Source organism: Hyperoodon ampullatus, assembly GCF_949752795.1.
Source record: "Hyperoodon ampullatus genome assembly, chromosome: 1".
Taxonomy (NCBI): Eukaryota; Metazoa; Chordata; class Mammalia; order Artiodactyla; family Ziphiidae; genus Hyperoodon; species Hyperoodon ampullatus.
This window is the reverse complement of record NC_136914.1, coordinates 16,014,687-16,038,925: the sequence shown is the minus strand read 5'-3', so window position 1 is coordinate 16,038,925 and position 24,239 is coordinate 16,014,687.

The window sequence follows — 24,239 nt, the reverse complement described above, 5'->3', positions numbered from 1 at the left end:
CATAGAAGCATTAGTCACAATAGCCAAAAGGTAGAAGCAACCTAAGTGTCCATCAGTAGATGAATGGATAAACAAGACAGGGTATATGTACATACAGTGGAATGTTATTCAGCCTTAAAAAAGAAGGAAATTCTGATACATGCTATAAAGTGGATGAACCTTGCAATCATTCACTAAGTGAAATAAGTTCGTCACACACACTCCACGAAAATATACTTTATGAGTCCACTTATATGAGATACCTAAAGTAGTCAGATTCATAGAGATAGAAAGTACAATGGTTTTGCCAGGGGCTGGAGGGAGAAGGGAATGGATACTTGTTGTTTAATGTATATATAATTTCGGTTTTGCAAGATCAAAAAGTTGTGGCGATTGATTGCAGAACAGCATGAATATACTTAACACTGCTGAATCACACACCTAAAAATGATTAAGATGGTAAATTTTATGCCATATGTATTTCTCCACAACTTTTTTAAAAAGTCAACTGTAAAATTACCTAAGGAGCTGTTATGTCAGAGCATTATCTTGTTTTAAACAAGGAAAGAAGTTTTGAGTTTGAAGATAGCCACAAATTGTATTTTATCAAGAGTGCATTTGTAACATGAGTACAGAAATGTTATAGTAAACTTATGTTGTAGTACTTCATGTAGCAAATCTAGTTCAGGGGAGGGAAGTTTTATTCTATTTTGTGCTGGTTACATCATATCTTGAGTATTACATCCAGTTCTGAGTATTGTATTTAAAGAGGCACATTTTCAAATCAAAGGCATTTAAAGGAGTTCAAATGCAATGGTGAGAAATCTGGAAACTATGTCATACCGTAGACAAAGTGAAGTGTTTCAGATCTGGGGCTCTGTTACAGGAAATAACTGGGTTTAAAACCAAGCTCCATCACTGACTAACCTGTGACCCTGAGCAAGCTCTTTAGCTTCTGTAACGATCACTTAAATCCTCACCTATAAAATTATGATCCCCCCAAAATACTAAATATTCTGTGATATCCAAAGCTAAAAAACACACTGTAATTTGCAAAGTGCTTAACATTAGCTAATATTATTATGATTTTATACTATACTAGTAAATGGCCTCTTCAAGAACAAAGACCTGGTGAAATATAATAAATAATTTAAAGTGTTTTTAGGGCTGTCCTGTGAAAGAGGTTTATTCATTTTTGAACCATAACACATAACTAGAAAGGTTTAGTAGAAAGCTAAAGAAAAGGAAATAAATTTATCTTACATTGAAGAAGATTCCCACATTCAATGTTTGAAAATTAAATAAGCTGCCCTAAAAAGCAGTGAGCTTCCTGACATTGCTCTTCTTCAAGCAGCAGCTGGATAAGGCAGAGATATGTTAAGACGAATTTCTACTATGATTAGAATGTTGTGCTAGACAATATTCCATTCTAATATTCAATGCTTCTATAATTTAAATATTTTTCTTATCAGTATTGACTTCAGGGTTCCTCATAAAGCAATCGCTTAATTCGGAAAGACTGGACCAGGTTAAGGTTCTAGTTCCCACATAGCATAGGTAAGTGGAGAAAAGATCAAAACTATCCATAAGATAATTCAAAAATGGCTTGAGAGCCTACCATTCTGTGTGTGTACATCCACATGAGTGCTGATGCTGACTGAGAGAATGTCTTTGGGTGAAAATGACAGATGTTTTTACTTTGTCTTTTTGAGTTGTTGCTAATGATTGAACATACAATTAGAACAGATCTATAGGCATGTTAAAATAAAAGCTGGGGTAGAAAAAGAACCTCAGGAAGCAAGGCAGTTACCTTCACAGTTATTGAAGAATAGAGGAAGATGAGAAACAAGTGTGAGGGAAGAAGAAGCATTTTTAAGTGATTCCACAAAATAAAAAGAAATTTCCCTGTTGGAGGAGAAAGAAAAGAATTGGTTTAACAGTGGAATCTAAGAGAAAAAGAGGACTGTCATGGTCAGAGTCACCAAAGTCAACTAACAGTAAAGTAGAGTGTGGACCTAATGGCACTAAAACAAGTTTGAATCCAGGTAATGGGAAACTCAACGACTGTATTCTGTATAGGAGAGACCACATACGGGTATTTCATTTGGAGCATGCTATTTTAAGACAGACACTGACTTAATTTGCTTTGGAAGATGCAAAACAGGAGATTGTTTGGAATCGTCTCATAAAATGAATGATTAAAGAAACTAAAGAAGATGTAGCTTTGGTGAGAGAAGGTAGGTCCCTTAGGGTATTTGAAGGATTCTTAAGTAAAATACTGTTTCTATAACATCAGAAGGGTGAAGAGAGTCAGCAACGAGTGCTAACTCACAATGGAATGAACCAACTCATGAAATAGTTATACTTCCTACTGTGGAGGTTATCCAGGCAGACACTGGATGATGGAATTTGAATTAGATGTCATAGATCTAAATTCTAATTTTCTATTTTAAAATGATAGTTTGTCTCATGCAAGAGAGGTGGATTAATTCTAGATTGTGGCTTCCAATTGTTTTGCAGTGGCTCCAAATCTTTCTTTCTTTTTTTTTTTAACATCTTTATTGGAGTATAATTGCTTTACAATGGTGTGTTAGTTTCTGCTTTATAACAAAGTGAATCAGTTATACATATACATATGTCTCCATATCTCTTCCCTCTTGCATCTCCCTCCCTCCCACCCTCCCTATCCCACCCCTCTAGGTGGTCACAAAGCACGGAGCTGATCTCCCTGTGCTATGCAGCTGATTCCCACTAGCTATCTATTTTACGTTTGGTAGTGTATATATGTCCATGCCACTCTCTCACTTCGTCCCAGCTTACCCTTCCCCCTCCCCATACCCTCAAGTCCATTCTCTAATAGGTCTGCATCTTTATTCCCGTCTTGCCCCTAGGTTCGTCATGACAATTTTTTTTTTGATTCCATATATATTTCTTGAAGTTTTCAGATATTCTTTAGGGTGAGAAGGAGGGAATACCAATGATAAATCCATGGATTTCAGAAGAATGGTGAGAAAGAATGTGAAGACTGAGGGAGCAGATGGGGAGAAGTCATCACTACCAAACAAGAGTACAGGCTCTGTGGAAGAAAGGAGGCAGAGGTCAAATTAGGAAGCTAGTCACATTCCATTTAACAATTATTTATTAACAGGCTACAGCATCCTCTGGGGCTCTATTTAGGGCTACAATAGTGAAAGAAAAAATACTGAGGATATACTGATTTACTGGTTTGAGGCTTCAGGTCCAGAGAAAAGACTTGGAGTTTGGTACCTTAGAAAAAAATCATTGAAGGAAATTTCAGGTAAGTTACTCAGAAACAACACTTAAGATGATATCATCTTTAGTGGAAGGAGCAAAATGATTCTAAGACAGAATAATATATGGAGAGCATAATACTGAATGAAGGAATTTTAGAAGTTTGTATTAATTTGAATAGGAGAGAAATCATTTGATAGGTAGAAAATAACAAAAAAAATAAGATAATTACATAAATGTAAGAGCAACATAGTCTATAGAGATGGTATACTTTGGCCAGTGCAAAGTAAACACATAATTTTAAATTAAAATAGCCTTTGCTATATACTTTTATTGAATAAAGCATCCACAAAGTCCTTTGGTCACAAAAAAAACTTTCTATGTTTTTCTGGATATTTAGAGTTTGCCAAAATATTTTGATTATTAGCTACTTCAAAGTATTTGCCAATAACAATTTTTAAAATTCCCAAATTTCAAAATGTTCAGATTGGTCTTAACTCTGAACAGGAGGACATAATTTATCTCCCACTCAAATAATTTTTAACTCTTGTTGCCTCTTAGCATAGCTGCAAAATCTGCATAGAATTAGCATCAGCATATTTTTATTAGTTTTGATTCACCCAACAAGTTTTTTTTTTTTAATAACAGTTTAAAAAGAGTTGACACTCATCTGACTTTTGTTGATTCTTTCTCTGTCCTCCTACTGGCACTAAGCCTGTCAACAAAACTCTGGAGATGGATCACATGTTAATTATCACATATCACTGGCAGGTATGGCTTGCCAAATTGATCATCAATCAACTTTATTTTGTGTAAACTTTTTATTGACACACAACATACAAGCAAAAGGTGCACAAACTTAAGTGAACAACTTGACAGTTTTATACAAATTGAACTATGTTACTACCAGCGCTCTAAAACACCTCCTCTTCCCCACTTCCATTCACAAGTCCTTCATAGGTAACTACGATCCTAAATACTAACACCAAAGATTGACTTTGCGTATTTCTGCATCTTGTATAAATAGATTATGTGCAATCTTGCTACTGACTTTTTCTACTCAAAATTATATTTGTGAGATTCACCCATTTACCATATATTGTTTTAATTCATTTATTCTTATTGCATAATATTCCATGGTATGAATATACCAGTATTTATTCATGCTACTCTGAATGGGTATTGGCTTGCTTCCATTAGGGCTATTAAGAATAATGCTTCCCCCATATAATCCAGCAATCCCACTCCTGGGCATATATCCTGAGAAAACCATAATTCAAAGAGATACATGCACCCCAATGTTCATTTCAGCACTATTTACAATACCCAGGCCATGGAAGCAGTATAAATGTCCATAGACAGAGGAATGGATAAAGAAGATGTGGTACATATATATACAATGGAATTATTACTCAGCCATAAAAAAGAATGAAATCATGCCTTTTGCAGCAACATGGATGGACCTAGAGATGATCATAAAGTAAGTCAGAGAAAAACAAATATCATATGATATCACTTATATGTGGAATGTAAAAAAAGATACAAATGAATTTATTACAAAACATAAACAGACTCACAGACTTCAAAAACAAGCTTATGGTTACCAAAAGGGAAATGTGGGTGAGGGGATAAATTAGGAGTTTGAGATTAGCATATATACACAACTATACATAAAATAGATAATCAACAAGCACCTACTGTATAGCACAGGGAACTCTACTCAATATTCTGTAATAACCTATATAGGAAATCTGAAAAAGAAGGGATATATGTAAATGTATAACTGAATCACTTTGCTGTACACCTGAAACTAACCCAACATTGTAAATCAACTATATTCTAATATAAAATAAAAATTAAATTAAAAAAAGAATAAAGCTTCTACAAACATTGATACAAATGTCTTTTGATGAACACATGGGTGCATTTCTGTTAGATATATGTACACAGAAGTGGAATTGTTGAGTTATAGGCATGTGTATACTTAGCTTCAGTAAATATTGCCAAAAAGTTTTCCAAAGCAATTGTACCAATGTTTGCCTTCTCACCAGCAGTGTATGTTTGCCCAGGATTCTGGCCAACATGTGGTACTCTCACGTACTCAGAAAAATATCTGGAGACAAATGAAAACGGAAACACGACGATCCAAAAACCTATGGGACACAGCAAAAGCAGTTCTCAGAGGGAAGTTTATAGCAATACAAGCTCAGGAAACAAGAAAAATCTCAAATAAACAACCTAAACCTACATCTAAAGCAACTAGAGAAAGAAGAACAAACAAAACCTAAAATTAGTAGAAGGAAAGAAATCATAAAGATCAGAGCAGAAATAAATGAAATAGAGACAAAAAAATAGAAAAGTCAATGAAATTAAAAGCTGGTTCTTTAAAAAGATAAACAAAATTGATAAACCTTTAGCCAGACTCATCAAGAAAAAAAGGGAGGGGCTTCCCTGGTGGCGCAGTGGTTGAGAGTCCGCCTGCCGATGCAGGGGACTCGGGTTCGTGCCCCGGTCTGGGAAGAGCCCACATGCCACAGAGCAGCTGGGCCTGTGAGCCATGGCCGCTGAGCCTGCGCGTCCGGAGCCTGTGCTCCGCAACGGGAGAGGCCACAAAAGTGAGAGGCCCGTGTACTGCAAAAAAAAAAAAAAAAAAAAAAAAAAGGGAAAGGGCCCAAATCAATAAAGTCAGAAATGAAAAAGGAGAAGTTACAAATGACACCACAGAAATACAAAGGATCATAAGCAACTATACACCAATAAAATGGACAACCTAGAAGAAATGGACCAATTTCATTTTAGCCATTCTGGTCAAGATGTTGTGGTATCATACTGTGGTCTTAATTTGAATTTTCCAGATGACTAATGAGGTTGATCACCTTTTTACTTGTTTACTAGCCATTTGGGGATTCTCTCTGATGAAGGTCCTATTCAAACATTTGCTCATTGTTCTATTAGTTTGTCTATATTTTTCCCACTTTGTGGATTATCTCTTCACTCTCTTACTGGTGTCTGTTGATCAATAGAAGGTCTTAATCTTAGCATAGTTCAATTTAACAACGTTTCCTTATGGATAGCACTTTCTAAATTCTCTTCGTGTCCTCCATAAAATATCTTTGCCAATAAAGTTGTTTAATTGCTCCCATATTCCTGGTCAAAACATCTAATGCCTGAGAACCAAAAAGGATTTGGATGTGTCTTATACTGAGCCATTGCAACTTGACTTGCATTACATAATATGAAAATAATTTCTGAGCACAATCATTAAAAAATCATCTATGAAATCATGGAATGCTCAAACCTTAGAAAAAAATTTTCCTTTCAACACTTTTGGCTTACATTTAGTATAAGGAAAAGATAATGTATTGCTAGAATATCTTCAGTTTCATATTTTTTATAAAGATGAAAAAAATTGGAGTAGAAAATCTCACCACATATCTAATATCAAAAAAGATGCTGTTAGCTTTTGTGGACTAAAGAACTTAAACATCATTAACATCCAGATATAGCTTAAAACTCCTAAATGCTTTGACTATTTCTGCCAAGAATAATGACTTCCATGGAAATGAACTGATACACTAATTTTCCAAGTTTCCATTTCCTTGTCCTTTCTTAAATGAAGGTATTAGCCCCAAAGAACTAACCTCTTCTTCCAGAACACTCAACGGTTTGAAAAAATTATCCTACTTAGTGTTAAGCAAATATTAGTATTTCTAAAATTAGTATAAATTACTATAGACCAATATTAGTATTAATAACATTAGATATATTTATCTAAATTTTTGGGGTTTTTTAATCTGCAGTAAACTAGGTATAAACATTTTTGTGAAGTTTTTTTTTTCTATTCATTACATACAGAATTAAATAATAGAAAGTTTTTCAGAAGATCTGATGTTTTTCTCTGGAAGCCATAAAAGTTGGCTAAGTGTCCTTTAGGGAACTGAAGAGAAGTTATGTCAGTTTTAAGCTTTATAGCACTAATCTTTCTGCATTGTCTAAATGCCAGTATTCTACTGGCAATTTACAGACCAGAGATTTTATTTATCTTGGTAATTAAAGAATGTCATAGGAGTGTTTTTTATTGCTATTTATTTTATTCCAGAGAAATAATTTATACTCCTCAACCTATGTTGTAAATATTATTTACATATTTCAATTAATATTGCATGTAATGTTTCTCCGACTTAGCTCATGTTTGGAAGCCTCCTAAGTCCACTTACAGAACAACAAAATTACAAATCAGTTACATAGTCAAGGGCACAAAAACAGAAACTTGTGGATATGACTGGGGTAGCACAGAGAAGAACTTATGCTCTGAACTTGACCTCTACCGTGCATATGAAACCCCTCAGAAAGCACAGAGGACCTTCAGAATAGGGATGAATGCTTAAAATCTAAAGAGAGTGGGAATTAAAGAAAATAAGACATGCTTCTAGAACAATGAATCACTGTCTAAAGAATAGGAAATCAGGGTAGAGACAAAATCCCAGGCTCGTAGAACTAGTGTTCTTCCAGACTCACTAAAAATACATTTTAAGCTCTATCTATGTGGGCAAAGCCATGTCTAAGACAATGCAACAAAAGAGAATATTACTAACACCGAGTTATACTGCTGTTCCACCAAAAGAAGTAACTTACTTTATTAAGAGTGTGTGCATGACATCGTTTCCATTTAGTTCATCAGTTATTTATTTACTATTGCATGCAAGGCTCTGAAACTGGTGCACAGCTAAGCAAGATAGATCTCCTTGGGCTTCCCTGGTGGCTCAGTGGTTGAGAGTCCGCCTGCCGATGCAGGGGACATGGGTTCGTGCCCTGGTCTGGGAAGATCCCACATGCCGCGGAGTGGCTGGGCCCGTGAGCCATGGCCGCTGAGCATGCGCGTCCGGAGCCTGTGCTCCACAACGGGAGAGGCCACAACAGTGAGAGGCCCGCGTACCGCAAAAAAACAAACAAAAAAATGCATTTTAATAGTCTTTTAGAATTTACTAAGGGTTTTCGCATAATTTATCTCATTTGCTCTAACAAGTGGTGGAGTAGGTAGGGTGACATGCATTAAGAACTGTGATGGTCCTCTGAAAGATTAGAAGTCAGGGTGCACAGATGGGAAGATGGAAAGCCAGGATCCCAGGACTTCCAGCCCCAAGGCCAGTGCCCTTACCTCTCCACCAGGCTGCCTTACCACAGCTCTCTCAGGACAACCACGTTATCTCCCTAACACATAGAACCTTCCTACTTTGCATTTATACTTCCATTCAGTCAGGTGTCTTCATAAAAGAAATTATGCTCATTAAGGAGGCTCAAGATTATAGTTTACCATTTTTGTTTTACAACTAAAATTTTAAAATTTCAGGAAGCAATTTCATGCTTCCTGTCATTTCCAGTCATTTCTGAATTACCCAAGGGGTAGTTTAAAGCTTGAGGCCTTTACTGTTCTTCCATCCATTTGTCCTCTGGGTTCACACTGCAGTTTTTACCAGCAAGATCCTAGTCTTACAACTTGCTTTCTTTTAGTAAAGAATATATTACACCCATACACATTCACAAACTAATATGAGCACTGGCCCATTCACTCATTTCCAGTCTTATGCCAAATTCCCCAAATGTCAAAGGACATGGTGATTTTTTAAATAACAGAAATAGTTGCATCTCTTTGAAATATCATAAATCATATTTTATAAGTTTTCAGAAATTTTCCTTTAAAAATTATAATGGTAGAAAAAGTCATGTAATATTCTCTCATGGATTAACATATATTACTGTTAATATTTTTCCAAAAGAAACAGTCTTCCATCTTAATCAGGGTATTTAAGTGCTGCTTATGTGTGCAGTGAAGACTGATTTTTCTCACACTAGGTCTTGCTGTGTTTGAATGTGTTTTCTACAGATCAAAATAGCTGACTTACAAGATCTTATACAATATTTAAATTTTTCTTAACTAGTTAAAACATAAAAATAGCTTTCTCCCCTGTTTGATTATAAAAATATTATATATTTCTTCTAAAATATTTTTTAAATGCAGAAAATAAAAAAGAAAAGAATAATCACCTTAAATATCACATTGATAGATAACCACAATTAAAATTTTAAAAACATGCTTCCAGATATTTCAGAGATATGCAAGTAATTTTTGATGGTCTTTTGTAACTTTTTTCATTCACCAGTGCCTGTGCTAGCACTTCCATGTCAATAAATATAGACACACAGCATCTTTTTTCCTGGTTTTTAAATTTGGGGAGTGGGAGGGCTTAGTTTAATTTTTACTACAAATGTAGAGTTTTAATAATACACCTCCATATAAGGCACTCTGTATCACTGGTAAATACAAGGTCCAGTCTTGGTTTATGTTATCTTTACCTTCATTTTCAATCCCTGGTCCCTTCCACTCCCCTTACATATATCCTACCTATAATAAATGTGATAGACATCCTTGGATATGTATGTATCCTTCATAGACATATGTATATATAATAGATGAACACACATGTTACTATATTACATTAGCAAAGAATAATATATACAAATACAAAGTACACTAACACAGTTGAATGTAGCAAGCCACATAGGAACACATTATATAGTTCATCATCCCCTTTCATATGGTTTTCTTTTTGACCCAATTTGGCCACAAGCTCTATCTTGAAAGTGCTTTTTGCATGGTTCTGCCTCATCATTGTACAAAAGAAGTAAACACACGACGGAGAGTCTGGGGAATCTTTCTCTGGCACCTCTACATTTTGTTCAAAATGTGAAATCGTTTCTCCATTTGCAATTTGTGAAGATGTCTCTCTGTCCTTCTCCCTTTAACTGGTCTTCTACCCTTCTTCACACCTCCTTCCTCAAGGCAATATTCTTCTTATTTCAAAGTAAGGATCTATATTTTATAATAGTACTTTTTAATGTATTAGAAATTTAACGTGTCTTTTTAAAATGGTGTTGGTATTTTTATTATAATTATTATTGCCTATGATAGAGTTCTTTTATAAAATTGTAAAGCTTTGGAGTGGACTATCTCAATCTTTTTTCTCCCATGAGTCCTGTTACTGTTAATGCATGAATTTGCAGAAATGTTATTTATTTCAAGAGTACATATATTTCCCTAGGGATGGGTCTCTATATTGCCTTCAAGCTATATTAGCTCACATGTCCCTTGAGGATCTGTGGTATTCATAGGAGTGAAATTGCTGGGTAATAGGTTATATGAATATATAATTTAACTACACACTGACAGATTTCTTTTCAGTATCACTGTACCAGTTCATATTTCCACTAATGTCTTCCCCATATCATGGTTTTTAACAGCTAAATAACATTCCATCTTATGGAAGGAGGTACTTAATTCATTTCACCATTCCTCTGCTTTTGGACCTTTGTATTATTTCTACTTTGGGATATATTGTATTAAAATTCATAGATACACATCCATCTGTAGAAGGCTTTGTGCAATGTTCTATTTTTTTAAAGATAATTTCCTAAAAATGTAGAAATAGTAGAAGATAAAATAACAAGCATAGAATTGCTTTCCAGAAGGCTTGCACCAATTACAGTTCCCTTCAGAAATCACTCATATGTTTGTTCATTCACAAAATATTTATTAAGTGCCTAGTGTTTTACAGGTACTATTTGGACTGTTGGAGATTAGACAAAGAATGACTCTCCATCCTTGGTGGAGGGAGACCTGTGGGAGAAGGAGGAAGCTAAGAAAGAAAATGATCTGAGTTTGGAACTGGCTTCAGGCTGTCCCCATAGGAAGCTCAGCTACACAAATGACACACAGAAATAGTCCCCTGGAGGCAGGAGGTTAGGCCATATGTAATCTATGTCTCCTGAGATGGAGGATGGGGAGTGGGATGCTGAGCAAATAAATCCCCACTTTGGTCAAAAACAATTCTCCATCAAAGGAGCAGCTGTGCTTTGTTAGCTGCCACCACTCACACAGATGGGGAGTGAGAGCCGCTACCTGTGACAGGTATCTGGGGGGGCGGGTACTACTTTTCTATGAGTAAGAACTTTACAAAGTCTAAAACCTCAATTTTCTTTTTAAGTTAAGAATTCTTGAGGCCCTCCCTTTCAACACGAAGACTAAACAGACTCAGTGTTCATTTCTTCATCTTATTTAACTTGCAACAAATAAGCTCACACCTGTAGGGTCTACCCAAGCCATCCCCACAGCTGTTTGTCAATACTATGACCCACAGTGAAAATATGAAACTACCAGGAGAACATTTAGAAATCCATCTACTCCATCCCTTTCTTTCAGGGTCGGAGCTCTCATACTTCTTCAGGCGAAAATTTAATCTTATTTCCATCAGATGTGTTCAATAAATGAAGACAGGAAATAACATCTCTCTGTTTCCAGGTAAGAGAAGATGAGTGAGACTCTGTCTGGTGTATATGAGGCAGAAGTCAGCATCACAACTAGAGTGACCAACCATTTGAGTTTGCACAGGACGGAAGGGTTTCCCCAGACAGGACCCAGAGATTTCAGCATTAAAACTGGAATCATCCCAGGCAAATCTGAATACGTGGTCACCCTAAGTCTAAATAACAAATTCAAATTTTACTGCTATCTATTGCTACAAATTGTAATTTTCCACTTTCTTCTCCAACAGAGTTTGTAATATTCTCTGAGTTCACTGTACCAGTGTAGTTTATGAAGTCAAAGAAAGTTACCCCAAATTTCATAGTTCTCACATTAATAGCTACAGATTTACTCTTAACCAAGAATCTCTTTAAAAAGAAAAATTTCAAAGCTACAAACATTGCCAAATGGTAGAAGAAATCAAAGGTAAAAACAAGCTTGAGAGGTATAAATAACGTAAAATTTGGAGATTTCATTCTGAATAAGCGAAAGCAGGTCAAAGAGCTACTTTAGTTCCCAGACTTTTACAAATCTACATTCTCAGACTACAAACAGATTTTATAAAGGTGTCTCCATCCATCCCCAACTCAAATGTCAATGTCCAGCCATTTCATTTGTCAGTCTCCTTCACCATATTGATTGCTGAAATATTATGCACAGGGAATTTGTGGGTGGCGAAGAAGCTAGAAAAAGAATAGCAAGGAGAAGCTGGAGAGAGAGATGAGTCAAGCAAGTTGGGGTGGGCCAGCAGAAACATTTTTAGGAAGGGAAATGCCAAAGGATGAATTCCCAGTTCACCTTTCTCACAGTAATGTTTTCTATCTCCACCTTCAATAAAGTCTTTTCTACATGCAAATATTGTGTAGCTTACATCTTATGGAAACTAAGAAATAGGGTTTTGTTTTATTTCAATTTGTTTTACTTTACTTTTGTTTTACAGAGTCTGATAGAAGGACAACTGGAATAGCATAAAAAAACTGTCCCTAGAACTGCAATACTTCACTGGACACAAGGGCTCAGAGCCAGAAATAACCATGAAAACAATTCAAAGAAATCTTTGGAGCACAGTTTCTACAATCTATAAAATGGAGGTTCAGAACACTTACTTGGATATTAGGGGGAAAGTTGATTATGTTAGCTGCCATCTGGGTAACAATTGCATACTTTATGGCTCCCTAACCCCCAGGTGTAATTTATCTTAAGTGCCTTATCCATTCTGTCCAAGCTTAACCACATCTGCAGAAACCAGTTTTTGTTGCAACCAGGATATCAGATGAGATAGCCCCTGCAGTGCATGGTCTTTCTCACTATGCTGCACCATGGTAACCTGCTATTGCTGATAAGGCACTGTCTCATTATGTATCAATCACATCTTCCCACTACTTGATACCTCCATCTATATTTTCAGGAACTGAGAAGACAAAATAAATTTAATAAGGAGAAAGTTCTGCTACAAAATCTGCTATGAAGTAGAACCCCTTTTTGTTGATGGGCTTAGCCATCTTACACAAATTGAGTGCTTGTTCTGTGAAACTATGCAGTATGTAAACCTACCAGGAATGTTGTCCATTTGTGCTTCCCTGATAGATCAAGGACAGAATGTTGGCAATTCATTCTGGGGAGTCACAAAAATTATAGATGGGGAAGATTACTTGATAGGGGAACCTTATCAGGAAATGCAGGTTGTTAAACCAGAAGCAGAGGAAATGACTGCTATACTTGCAAATGAGGGGCTTTATCATATGATTCACTGGGTCACTGGAAAATCTCCCTGGGAGCTTTTCAGCAAGGCATATCTGTGCCTATGCCTCCCTCTGGAAATATTTATGAGGTAGAAAAGTTGAAATCAACTTTGACATTATTATCAATCTTGACTGTCTTCCAAGACCAAAGTTGATTTATTTTTCTAGGAAAATACATGAGAAAGTAATTGATAGCTGCTATTAGGTTACCTACTCCAGCTTCTGGGGAGGGCTCATTGCAATATGCTTATTTGTTTTTCATCTTATGTTATTAGAATAATGCTTCCACAATCTTCTAGGGAGAATTCCTGTAAATGTATACAGGAAAGCTTCTCTAATAGTCTTTCTTTTACTAATTGTGATAAAAATAATTTTTTTCTTATTCTTTGTTCAACTCTGTCATATCCATCTACATCTATAGATTTTCCTTCTCTCAGATATTAAATTTCCTGTGAAGAGAAAACAAGAAAAAATACACACCAAATTAATTATTCTGGTATCAAGATGCCCATCACCAGCTCTAGAGGATGTATAATGCTTAAAATGGAGAATAATACTACTCTTCTCCTTCATTAATTACCTTCTTTGATGTAAAAGGAAAATGGGATTTTTTTTTTCCTTTCCAAAAGTTATGATTTTCTCTATTCGGTGAAAACATTCTAGAAGCCAGACTGTCAAACTTCTTAATATTTTTAATAATTACAATCTAAATCACTGTCCATCTATATCTGGACCACAGCCTACTCCTAGATACCAGGAAGCACCAGGAGGAATGGAGAACAGGCACTATTTTTTTTTTTTTTTTTTTTTTTGCGGTATGCGGGCCTCTCACTGTTGTGGCCTCTCCCGTTGAGGAGCACAGGCTCCGGACGCGCAGGCCCAGCGGCCATGGCTCATGGGCCCAGCCGCTCCGCGGCATGTGGGATCTTCCCGGACCGGGGCACGAACCCGTGTCCCCTGCATTGGCAGGCGGACTCTCAACCACTGCACCACCAGGGAAGCCCAGGCACATTTTTATTAAGGGGCACTGACTTCCAAAGACTTAACAAACTTTGATAGTTTGGGATTGAGGGGGCAGGGGCTTAAAGGAAAGAGCCATTTGTTCAGTCACAAAGCTTTCATCAAGGGCGTACTACACTCTGTCCACTATAGTAGTCACCAGCCACATGTGTCAGGTATTGCAGTGAATGCCAGAGATAGAGAAATGAACAAGATACAAGAAACCATGGAAACACACGGCCTGTAATGCTGTTAATAGTTGCCATTGCAATACAGTCAGAGCACAAAAGGGGGAGGTCTTGATTCTGGCTTGGGGTTTGGGATCAGAAAAGCTTACCTAGAACTTTCCTAAACAGGGACTGGAGATAAGTAATTTTTTGCCAGGGATACAGGAAGAAAGAAAGGAAAAGGGGAAGAGGAAAAGAGAAGCCCTTCTCCCTTAGGGGCCATACCATGCAAATGGGTAACTAATATTCAGTGAACAATTATATAAAACATACAAACATTCTTCCAAATCACTATTATCTGTCTTCAGAATTTAAGCTTGAAGCCTTAGTTCAGTAAGGGTGTTTTTTTTCCTAAAGACCATGAACAACCAAAAAAATAGATATTCAATGACTATTTCTTAATAATGAAAAAAAAGAGCAAAGAACTGTAATCTGATTCTTTCACAAATTGCAAGGCTCTGGCCTCCTTCCTCACTGCAGATTAGATAATGGGGAAAACACAGAGGTACTTTCTATCCTAGGCAAAATAACAAAGTCACATTTGCCCATTTTCCAAGCTGAAGCTTACTAACTCCAATGGACTGCGTTGTTCTTTACTTCTTAAATTTAACAGGAATGAAGAACATGCCTGTTCTTTTCCTAAGGGAAACTGTGCCTCTCAACTTGACTCTAACTCCATCTGCTTTTCAGCGGAGAAAAAGGAAAGCCCTCACTAAATAGGAGCTATTGCTGTTATGAGAATAATCTTCTACTCTGCAAAGCAATCATGCAAAGGAAAAAAAATCACTTTTTCCTATTTCTGTTCTCCACATTTCCTTGCTTTCCAAGGAGAGCTCTCTCTTTGAAGGGTTCTTTGGGCTTTTGTGGTGCTACAGTAAAGAGAGGGAGTCACAGAGGTAGTAAGTAGGAAAAGTAGAAGAATTAGTCAAAGTTTCTTAGTTGATTTACAGGATAAAATGGTGAGGGAAGGCTAGGAAAATCAGGAGAGGAAAGCCATATGGGATAGAAGTAGGTAAGAAAGTATTTGAGAAGTTAAGAGTCTGAAGGGAGGAGGTGTCGGAGGAGCTGCAGAATACAATGGAAGTAGCTAGATGATAAATTTTAACAAGGGTGCTGTAACCTCTGTGTTTAGATACCCTGAGTGACTTTCATGAAATACTAGCAAAAAGTTTGAAATTTTAAAAATTTACTTTGATTTTCATGACTGTATTTCTTTAATCATGACTGTGCTCCAAGATCAGATTTTATGGTTCTCGTCTAACAAGGATTATGCTTCTTTGACATGTAAACTTACTGGTCAGCAAATATTATTAATCCCACTCTGTCCACTAGGGTAGCCACCAGTCACATGTGGCTATCAAGTACTTGGGGTGTGGCTAGTCTGAATTGAGATGCACTGTAACTCTAGAATACACACAGGATTTTGAAGACCTAGTTTTTAAAATAAAAAAGGAAGACAGAAAGAAGGAAGGAAGGGAGGGAGGGAGGGAGGAAAAAGAAAGAAGGAAATAAATCATATTAATAATTTGTATATGAATTACATGTCAAAATGGTAATGTTAGCTGTATTAAGTAAAACATATTATTGATATTAATTTACTTAATTCTTTTTGCTTTTTTAACATGACTACTAGAAGATTTTCAATTATACATGGGCTCACATTTGTGGTTTGCATTACATTTTTACTGGATAGCAGTGTACTAATTTATGACAGAAGCCAACTGCAAACACTGACTGAGCATCCTGTGTAAGCAGGACACTGTGTGAGATTTTTCTGTGAGTTATAAAACAGTTAAGTTCATGACCTAAGGAGTCCATATTTCTGGGATTACTCCTGGCACCGTCATCTACGAGCAATTCACGTGGTTCACGTGACTTGGGTAAAGCATTCAGCATCTTTACTTGTTCGTTTGTTTGGGCCACGCCACACAGCTTGTGGGATCTTAGTTCCCAAACCAGGGATCGAACCCGGACCCTTGGCAGTGAGAGAGCTGAGTCCTAAGCACTGGACTGCCAGGGAATTCCTAACATTCAGCATCTTTTTTTTTTTTTTTTTTTTTTTTTTTGCTTTACGCGGGCCCCTCACTGTTGTGGCCTCTCCCGTTGGGGAGCACAGGCTCCGGACGCACAGGCTCAGTGGCCATGGCTCACGGGCCCAGACGCTCCGCGGCATGTGGGATCTTCCCGGATTGGGGCACGAACCCGTGTCCCCTGCATCGGCAGGCGGACTCTCAACCACTGCGCCACCAGGGAAGCCCACATTCAGCATCTTTAAACCTCTGTTTCCTAATCTGAAAAATGGAATTGATAACAGTACCTTCCCGGCAAGGTGGTTGATACGGGTAAAACATTTACAAGAGCCTTGTAACATGCCTGGCACATAATAAGAAATCAATCAATATTAGCTTTTATTACTGTTACTCTTAGGGAGGGAAGGGTACTAAAATGTTTTGAGTGCTCTTTAGGTTTTATTTTATTTATGTCTTTCTGAGAGCTCCATGAGGGCAGGGACTGTTTCTATTTTGTTCTCTCCTTTTTTTGCAACAAATAGCACAATATGTAGCAGGAACATATTTACTAAATACTGAGTGAATGAGTCAGGGATAAGAATGAACTAATGGACAATATAATTACTTTCCTTTTAGAGAAGAGGAAATTGAAATTTATGGAAATTCAGAGGTTAAAAAGGTTGGAGAAGTCACAAAATTCATAGATGATAGAGCCAACATTTAAATCCAAATTTACATGAACATTCACAGACTGTGAACTCAAAGAGCATTCCATCTAGTTAGAGAAATAAAATCTGTTTCAAATAAAAACAAATGATATTAATACCACTAACCCACAAATGATGCCATTTCAATAACCTGATTGATGATTACTATGGAAGTTGAGTCTGGAAAGACTTCATATCCAGCAGGGCTGTTGCAGAAAAGGTTTGGAAGGGATGAGATTAGACCTCTGCAGATTTATTAAGTTTGATTTAGTGGATGCTTGCTCTGGGAAAAAGGATCCCTTGGCAAAGGAAACAGACTGAGCACAAGTGAAGTTGAAATCCTAAGGCAGACTCTGGAGCTGTGAAATGGATGTTTTGCCTGGAGAAGATAATTCATGTAAATTTATTAATAGGATTGAAGCAGAAATAAGCTTGAGGTTAGCTCTTAGGTTTTGAATAAAGGCCAGAGTTAGGAGTTAAAAAGGTATCAAGTAAATAACAGGATATTACTCTTTTTCCTTTTTAGTTCTGTCAAGACATGATAGTAACAGCGTGCAAGATGCAACAGATAGAGAGGGATATTGGAGGTGGGGCAATACCTAAGAATTATTGCAACATCCAGCCATGAGATAGTAAAGATAAGAATTAGAGATTTGAAAATAGGAATGGAGAGAAAGGGAGCAATTTCAGAGTTGCTGAAGACAGTGTTCTAGCTTCAAAGACTTAATCTGGATGATGATAAAGTCTGGGTCACATATTTTTAGTTTTAGTAAAGTAAAATATGTGACCCAATTAAAGGGCAATTTAAGTCTCAAAATTTATGCTGTAAATGGGATTTCAATTTCTTTTATTTTCCTTTTCTTTTAATATTCATTCTTAATTTCTCTTATTTTATACATAGCCAACATTTGGATTGTTCCAAGATCTAGCCATTGTACTGAGAAATGCTTAATAAATTGAATCTCTCCTTTTATTCCTATGCTTTAGTACAAGCACTTGTGTTATTTTATATTCTCTCTCTCTTTTTTTTTTTTCCTGTTGGAGTTATTTTAAAGAGCTCCTGTGTTGGATAAAAGTATTTGTTTATATATATTTTTTCTGTCCCCAGTCCTGTCTTGGCTTCCTGTGGGTAGAATGTAACACCTTTTATCTTCCAGCCCAGAAGTTTCTACCCTTAAATCTAACATCTAATCTGTGTTCAAAAATGACTAGCTCCTAGTAATGACTAACTCACAATTTATTGAGGAATTTTAATCAAAAGAATTCGCCTTTTACAGGGCAGGAATAAAGATGCAGATGTAGAGAATGGACTTGAGGACACGGGGAGGGGGAAGGGTAAGCTGGGACGAAGTCAGAGAGTGGCTTGGACATGTATACACTACCAAATGTAAAATAGATAGCTAGTGGGAAGCAGCTGCATAGCACAGGGAGATCAGCTTGGTGCTCTGTGACGACCTAGAGGGGTGGGATAGGGAGGGTGGGAGGGAGACGCAAGAGGGAGGACGTATGGGGATATATGTATATGTATAACTGATTCACTTTATTATACAGCAGAAACTAACACACCATTGTAAAGCATTTAGATGTTAAAAAAAAATAATTCGTCTTTTAGAGCTTTACTCTGTAAAGCTTGCTTGAACTTTCCAAAGTTATGTTCTTTTAACTAATTTTACAATTAACCTTTTAAGAATTTAATATCGTAAATTGTCCATATTTGAATGTCTTCCTCACTGGTCTGCGACATCTTTGAGAACAACAACCTCTCGACTATTGAAAGAAGATTAATTTTTTGACTGTAGGTTGCTGAGGCTCAGACAATTGGGGTGGCATTGTAGCAGAGAAAAACAAATCTGCCTCCATATGGCATCTATTCCTTCAGCTCTGCCTTTGTGCTCTGTTTTTTGTGTTTAGTCATGCTGGCTCTGCACCTTTGTAAAAGAATGTTGCCTATAGCCTGAAATATACGTGATAGCCCATTCTCAAGGCTCTGCCTCGCAGACTCCACCTTTAAAGGTATAACACGTTTCCATTCATACAGAGGTAAAAAATTACAGAACAGAAAATAACAATTGTCTTGTTGGAGGTGTATAGGAACATTGTGACCAGACCTACAGGGACAGCTGCAAGAACAAAGGATTCCGGCACCAAGAAGTTTGAAACAACCAGCCACACCCCCTCCCCTTGTAGTATAAAAGAAGCGTAAATTCTAACTCTGGTAAGAAAATTCTTTGGGACACGTCCACCAAATCAGCCTGCTGGCTCTTCGCATAAAGTAACTATTCCTTGCCCCAACACTGTCTCTCAATCTACTGGCCCGTCATGCATCAAGCAGTATGAGCTTGGACTCAGTAACAGAAGGAAGAAGGTTCAAGAAGATGCTGGACTTCCTGCGATCACAGTGTGTGGAATTCAAGTATTTAATTAGACAAGTATTTGATCTATGCCTCTACTTGCACTCGAAAATGGTGGACTGTGTTATTACAATTGTAGTAGGAAATCAAACATATCTCTGGTCAGTTCTTACTGACCAGTAGAACATTACTTCTGATCCACTGTGTATTTTAGAACTAAAATATATTCATTCTTGGAACAAGGGAACACAGATTGACAACTACTTTGTTTTTTCACCCCAGTCTAAGTTTAAATAACTACAATACAACATTAAGAAATATCTCATACAGATACACTGTTGATCACATATATATTTATTTGTCAAAATAAATCTGTGCATTAACATGAAATAACAATGAGTGCTATATTCATGTGTTTTTCACGAATGCTTGTGCTTAAAGTAACACTAGCTGAAGTGCTTGTGCCATGCTAATATAGCAGCCATGTGAAGAATGATGACTTGGAATCTGTAAGACTTTTCCAAAATCTCAACAGTTTTTCACTAACACCACAATACCTGACTTGAAAGGCTGTGGAGGATTATTTTACATTCTTAAGCAATAGAATTGCCTGATGAAAAACATATCTGTAGAATTTGTAGAAAGCATTTGTAGAACAGTCTATAAAGAGTGGTGTGAAGATAAGGAGATTCACAATTTTAAGCAAATTATTTACTACTGCTGGAGACCAGAGGAAACATGGTTAACTCCAAGGAGGGAAGAGAGAAGAGGGTCCTCCTGGAGACTGTTCAACGGAAGAATGGAGCAACTGGAGTCAGGTTGATAGAGGAAAACTGTAGAAGGGGACTTGCTGGTTGACAAAAGCAAGATAACTTCTTGAGAAAAAAAGAGTAAACTGAGAACTGGGAGACTTGATTAAAAAGGGAGGTGAGATCAAATAATTTTGTTCTTTTTCTTGAGCCCGTTTCAATTCTCTTCCTCTAGGTTTAAATCATAAACTTTAACATAGATGGTTCAGGCATAAACTGAAGCAACGCTTGGAAGACCAAGATGCTGTGCCCTGGAGTTTCGAAAGCTATACTCCAACGATACATTTGGTTTTTAGGCTTGCTGGTTGTAACAGTGCCATATTGCTGATGTGTATTTTTAACTGTCCTTGTTCCTATCAATCCTTGTCTATTCTAAAGAACTGCTCCATTTCCAGAGACTTTGCTGTGGTAAAAAGCAACTGACAAGCACCTAGTACATTGCAACCTGTGGGTACTCCATAAACACTTGTTTCCTGCCTGGCTGAATGTGCCTTCAGGAATGTAGGCAATAAACCCAACTGCCTTAAAAAATAACAGATGGTGGTATCTGGTAGGTGTTCCCCCTGAGGCTTTGTTAAATATGTAACTTATGTCAGGAGGCAACTGAATCTTGCTACCTGTTCAAAACAAGTAATACTTCATACGTGCATATGTGTGAAGGAATGAACTAAAGTCACATTGGTTCCTAATCACTTGAGACTTGTATAAGGATTAGGAAAAGCCAGCCGCAATGAGGGAAGCAGCTGATGGTTGCAAAATTGGTCAAGCCAAGGGGATGAGATGTTATGAGGTAACATTAAACTTGGATGGAGCTTGAATTAGTGTGTTAATGACTTGGTTGTTAGGAATGAAGGGGGAAAAAATGAGGAAAGTTGTGGGGAGGACAAGAGCAGGTACATATCAAAGACGAATCGCTCATATTCCTGCCATGTTCTCATCCTAAAGCTTAAAACCTTACATTATGATACTTCTTTGCTTAAAGCCCCACAATTAATAAGAAAAGAAATGTGACATGAATATTAAGTTCTGGGGCGAGTGAGGCTTTCTAAATCATGAAAGAACAATAGATTTAACTACACAAATCTTTAAAATTTTCTACATAAAAATAAAGGTCAAATTAAAAAATGAGGAACATATTTTCAGACATTCAGTGTTAAATTGTTAATATGTAAAGTACCCCTAGAAATAATAAGAAAAATCACGAAACACCAACACAGAAATGAGATAGTTCTCAAAAGTGAAAATGCATATAACTAATAACCTTTCCTTTTTTAAAAAAAGTTCAAAAATATTTCTAATTGGAAGAATACAAATTAGAACAATTTTATCTATCAAGTTAGCAAAGATTTTTTAAAAAATAAGAGTGTAGAATATTAGTCATACTTTCTAATGGGAAAAAGAAGATGAGCAAGTTTCTTTAGGATCAGAATAATAACGTTTTAAAAAAATTCAGTTTCCCACCTTTGCCTCTCAGTATGTCATATAAATTCCTCCCTGCCCATTGCTCCTGATTTTCTCACATCTGTCTCCTTTCCAAGTTGTTGTCCAGACAAATTGGAATTTGCAGTTCTCCAAATGTACCATGTTTTTTCACATGTTTGGGGCACCCAGCCTGGAATGTGTTCAACCTTTGTTCACCTGGCAAATTCCTATTCACTCCGTATGACCCACTCTCGACATCACTATCAAATCTTCCCAGCAGCTTTCCCATTACCCTCTTCTCCCCACCACCTCAATAAAGAAACTCTCTTCTGCATATTTCTATTGTTCCATATTTTCTACCACATTTTGTTAATTTAGTTACATACATATCTTTATAGATTGCTTGAAGAACAGATATGGTGTTTTAATCATTTCTGTATCTCAAGTTTCTGCCACTGAATTTGATAAAAGAAATTGTTTGCTGATATGAGGTGAATTAAAACTTTTAAGCCTCTGTTGGATGCTTCAGTGTCACACTGGCATATATGCAGCAAAAGTATACCCTTAAACTAGATCATTGCACACACACACACACACACACACACACAAAAATATCTTCTCTATGAGTGCCTAGTTTAGAGCTTTTGTTAAACTGTAGATTTTATATATGCAATTTCCATCAAAGTATTTTAAAACGTAAAAACTGTATTATTTACTGAGTAGTCACAAAACTATACCCTCAACGCTCAAGAAACCTAATGGCTTCATTTCTTTCACTCTGGAACTACCATCAGAGAAGAATATTACAAACAGACTTAATGGCTAGCTAAATAGAGCTGCAATAAGAACTCAGTACTTAATGCCTCAGTTTGCTTCCTTAGGCCCCATGACTTGCTAAAATGTCAGAGAGGCATACCCAGTTGTTTTCACCCGCAATTTTTTATTTACCCCAGAAAACACTTCTTCTTATTGCCATAAAAACAAATGCCAGAAGTAATTTTTGATAACAGATTTTATTTCATGTAGGTCACCAAGGGATTCTTGTCAGTCTTAATAGTGTTAGATTTTCAGACAGGTTATTCCATGGTAACCTGGATGATATGCATTTTGAGATGTGATTGAAAAGAAGATGTGGTACATCAGTATCTTGCTTATCATGGATTCTTGGTGGATGAGTTTATATTAATTCATATTCCATTAGTGAAATGTAGTCCTACAGTCACCTGGCTTTTAACATTTTAAATATTTTAGAAGGAAAAAACTTCCTAAAATATACTTTATGCTTTTTTGGATCCATAAAGAGGAAATCAATTAATTGGAATTTTGTTGATGATTAAGGGTCATCAGTATGAACACATACTGTTGTTTCGTGGTCTCATCCCTTAAAGTCAGCCCTTACGCATAAACCTGTCCATAGGCATTTTAGGATTTGGCCCTATACTAAGGGATTCCAGATTATTATTCTTTTAGGCTTTTCTTTGTTTTCAGCTGAAACTTAATTTTTGGCTGTTACTAAATCAGTCTCTAGCTCTCACCATGCCAAGTCAAGCTTGTTAAATTGCAATCGTGTTTTACCATATTTCTAACTCAGTCAACTTTGGGAAGACTGAGGGGCTTAACCCTCACTCTGGATACAAGTGTCTCTGAGTTTACTTAACAAGATTTCCAGGGTACCCTGGGTTGGCTGAAGCAGATCAATGCGTGGTTAACTGGGTCCCTCAGGAAGTTGACTGACATAAGGTTAGGAGTACGAGAGGTTTATTGGGGGCTAAATCTTGAGAAAGCAGGGGAAAGAGGGAAGCAGGTTCGTCAAAAAGGGCCTCAGAGTGCAATGCAGATCTAACAAATCCTTGGCCGACCCGACAGGCAAACAGCTGAAGCAAACAGCATCCATTAGGAAAGTCCCAGGTTGCACAGAAACAGTTGGACCCTAGTCTTCCCGTCAATAATGCTGGGGACTTCCTGGGAAGAGTGAGGTCTTGGCTAGAATGCTTAGGTGGAGTCTGAAGAAAGGGATGGCAAGAGGCTATCAGTTTATTGCACTCCTTGCAGCTGAAGGGCAAATTCTTTCTTAAAGAGAGATCCAAACAGGTGCACCTTCTTGGCTGCACAAGTACATATACCACCGGAAAATATGTCTGAAAAGAGATGCAAGTTCACAGGAAGGTAGGAAAAAGTCATTTTCTGAAACTTTATGAGTTTATGGTTAATGCGAGTGGGTAAAGAAGGCAGAGGAACTGATGGAAAACAATTAATGAATCCGAGGACTGGAGAGGGTAGTGGTCAGGGAAGCACGGGGTTCTGGCTAATTGGGATAAAAGTTAAATAACAAACTGATCAAAATCTTTTCTTTTTTTAAATTTTATTTTATTTTCTTAAACAC